The sequence below is a fragment of the Triticum dicoccoides genome, chromosome 5B, assembly GCF_002162155.2.
Source record: "Triticum dicoccoides isolate Atlit2015 ecotype Zavitan chromosome 5B, WEW_v2.0, whole genome shotgun sequence".
NCBI lineage: Eukaryota > Viridiplantae > Streptophyta > Magnoliopsida > Poales > Poaceae > Triticum > Triticum dicoccoides.
In genome coordinates, this window is record NC_041389.1 from 387689030 (window position 1) to 387693186 (window position 4157).

The following is a 4157-nucleotide window of genomic DNA, read 5'->3' on the forward strand; positions in this document are numbered from 1 at the left end:
TTTTTACCTCGTCGGGTCCGTACAGACGGATCTGGTGGTACCCGGAGTAGGCATCTAAAAAAGATAGCCTCTCGCATCCCGCGGTCGAGTCAACAATTTGATCTATGCGAGGGAGAGGAAAATGATCTTTCGGGCAGGCCCGGTTGATGTGCTTGAAATCAATGCACATTCGGAGCGACTTGTCCTTCTTAGGAACCATGACGACATTAGCGAGCCACTCGGAGTGGTATATCTCTCGGATAAATCCTGCCGCCAACAGTCGAGCCACTTCTTCACCAATGGCCTTTCTCTTCTGGACGGCGGACCGCCGAAGATGCTCTTTGACTGGTTTTGCAGATGAGTCGACTCTTAGGCGATGCTCAGCCAGTCCCCTGGGAACACCTGGCATGTCAGCGGGCTTCCATGCAAAAATGTCCCAGTTCTCACAGAGGAACTGGATGAGCGCTTCTTCCTATTTTGGGTCGAGTGATGTGGAGATGCGGGTCGGAGCTGCTTCGGGGTCGGTCGGGTGAATGTGAACAGGCTTCGTCTCACCGGACGACTGGAATGCAGACTCCGTGGCGGGTTTCTTCGATCGCAGCAAGTCACTCGGATCTGCGTTTTGCTTGTATTCTTCGAACTCGACCGCTGTCACATGGGAATCGGCAATCTTGGAGCCCTTCTGAAAGCACTCTTCTGCCTTTTTCCGATCACCGGTGACAGTGATCACTCCTTTGGGGCCGGGCATCTTCAATTTGAGGTACACGTAGCATGGTCGAGCCATGAACCGTGCGTAAGCTGGTCTCCCCAAAATGGCATGATATGCACTCTGAAAATCCATGACCTCAAACGTCAACTTTTCTTTGCGAAAATGTTTCGAATCACCAAACACCACATCCAAAGCTATTTGGCCGAGTGACTCGGCCTTCTTCCCTGGTATAACTCCATGAAAGCTCATGTTACTAGTGCTCAGTCGGGACATCGGAATGCCCATTCCTTTCAGTGTGTCTGCATACAACAAGTTCAGCCCACTTCCACCATCCATCAGCACCTTTGTCAGTCGAGTGCCTTCGACAACTGGATCGACCACCAAAGCTTGCCTCCCAGGGGTGGCAATATGAGTCGGGTGATCAGATTGGTCGAATGTGATAGGTGTTTGAGACCACTTCAGATAATTTGCTTTTGCTGGGGCAACCATGTTCACCTCTCGGTTAATGACTTTCAGTCGACTCCTGCTTTCCACATCTGCAAAGATCATCAGAGTGGAGTTGATATGTGGATATCCTTCCTCACTGTCCTCCTTGTCTTCGGCCTTGTTGAAGGAAATATGCCCTAGAGGCAATAATAAAGTTATTATTTATTTCCTTATAATCATGATAAATGTTTATTATTCATGCTAGAATTGTATTTACCGGAAACATAATACATGTGTGAATACATAGACAAACAAAGTGTCACTAGTATGCCTCTACTTGACTAGCTCGTTAATCAAAGATGGTTATGTTTCCTAACCATGAACAATGAGTTGTTATTTGATTAACGAGGTCACATCATTAGCAGAATGATCTGATTGACATGACCCATTCCATTAGCTTAGCACCCGATCGTTTAGTATGTTGCTATTGCTTTCTTCATGACTTATACATGTTCCTATGACTATGAGATTATGCAACTCCCGTTTACTGGAGGAACACTTTGGGTACTACCAAACGTCACAACGTAACTGGGTGATTATAAAGGAGTACTACAGGTGTCTCCAATGGTCGATGTTGGGTTGGCGTATTTCGAGATTAGGATTTGTCACTCCGATTGTCGGAGAGGTATCTCTGGGCCCTCTCGGTAATACACATCACATAAGCCTTGCAAGCATTACAACTAATATGTTAGTTGTGAGATGATGTATTACGGAACGAGTAAAGAGACTTGCCGGTGACGAGATTGAACTAGGTATTGGATACCGACGATCGAATCTCGGGCAAGTAACATACCGATGACAAAGGGAACAACGTATGTTGTTATGCGGTCTGACCGATAAAGATCTTCGTAGAATATGTAGGAGCCAATATGGGCATCCAGGTCCCGCTATTGGTTATTGACCAGAGACGTGTCTCGGTCATGTCTACATTGTTCTCGAACCCGTAGGGTCCGCACGCTTAAGGTTACGATGATAGTTATATTATGAGTTTATGCATTTTGATGTACCGAAGGTTGTTCGGAGTCCCGGATGTGATCACGGACATGACGAGGAGTCTCGAAATGGTCGAGACGTAAAGATTGATATATTGGAAGCCTATATTTGGATATCGGAAGTGTTCCGGGTGAAATCGGGATTTTACCGGAATACCGGGAGGGTTACCGGAACCCCCCGGGAACCATATGGGCCATCATGGGCCTTAGTGGAAAGGAGAAAGGGGCAGCCCAAGGGGGCTGCGCGCCTCCCCCCTTCCCCTAGTCCTATTAGGACTAGGAGAGGTGGCCGGCCACCCCTCTCCCTCTTTCCCCCTTGGGAATCCTAGTTGGAATAGGATTGGGGGGGGGAGTCCTACTCCCGGTAGGAGAAGGACTCCTCCTGCGCCTCTCCCTCTTGGCCGGCGCCCCCTCCCCCCTTGGCTCCTTTATATACGGAGGCAGGGGCACCTCTAAACACACAAGTTGACACAAGTTGATCCACGTGATCTATTCCTTAGCCGTGTGCGGTGCCCCCTGCCACCATATTCCTCGATAATACTGTAGCGGAGTTTAGGCGAAGCCCTGCTGCTGTAGTTCATCAAGATCGTCACCACGCAGTCGTGCTGACGAAACTCTTCCCCGACACTTTGCTGGATCGGAGTCCGGGGATCGTCATCGAGCTGAACGTGTGCTCGAACTCGGAGGTGCCGTAGTTTCGGTGCTTGATCGGTTGGATCGAGAAGACGTACGACTACTTCCTCTACGTCGTGTCATCGCTTCCGCAGTCGGTCTGCGTTGGGTACGTAGACAATACTCTCCCCTCGTTGCTATGCATCACATGATCTTGTGTGTGCGTAGGAAAATTTTTGAAATTACTACGAAACCCAACAGTGGCATCCGAGCCTAGGTTATTTATGTTGATGTTATATGCACGAGTAGAACACAAGTGAGTTGTGGGCGATACAAGTCATACTGCCTACCAGCATGTCATACTTTGGTTCGGCGGTATTGTTGGACAAGACGACCCGGACCAACCTTACGCGTACGCTTACGCGAGACCGGTTCCCTCGACGTGCTTTGCACAGAGATGGCTTGCGGGCGACTGTCTCTCCAACTTTAGTTGAACCAAGTATGGCTACGCCCGGTCCTTGCGAAGGTTAAAACGGAGTCTATTTGACAAACTATCATTGTGGTTTTGATGCGTAGGTGAGATTGGTTCTTACTTAAGCCCGTAGCAGCCACGTAAAACATGCAACAACAAAGTAGAGGACGTCTAACTTGTTTTTGCAGGGCATGTTGTGATGTGATATGGTCAAGGCATGATGCTGAATTTTATTGTATGAGATGATCATGTTTTGTAACCGAGTTATCGGCAACTGGCAGGAGCCATATGATTGTCGCTTTATTGTATGCAATGCAATCGCGATGTAATGCTTTACTTTATTACTAAACGGTAGTGATAGTCGTGGAAGCATAAGATTGGCGAGACGACAACGATGCTACGATGGAGATCAAGGTGTCGCGCCGGTGACAATGGTGATCATGAAGGTGCTTCGGAGATGGAGATCACAAGCACAAGATGATGATGACCATATCATATCACTTATATTGATTGCATGTGATGTTTATCTTTTTATGCATCTTATCTTGCTTTGTTTGACGGTAGCATTATAAGATGATCTCTCACTAAATTATCAAGAAGTGTTCTCCCTGAGTATGCACCGTTGCCAAAGTTCGTCGTGCCCAGACACCACGTGATGATCGGGTGTGATAAGCTCTACGTCCATCTACAACGGGTGCAAGCCAGTTTTTGCACACGCAGAATACTCAGGTTAAACTTGACGAGCCTAGCATATGCAGATATGGCCTCGGAACACGGAGACCGAAAGGTCGAGCGTGAATCATATAGTAGATATGATCAACATAACGATGTTCACCATTGAAAACTACTCCATCTCACGTGATGATCGGTCATGGTTTAGTTGATTTGGATCACGTAATCACTTAGA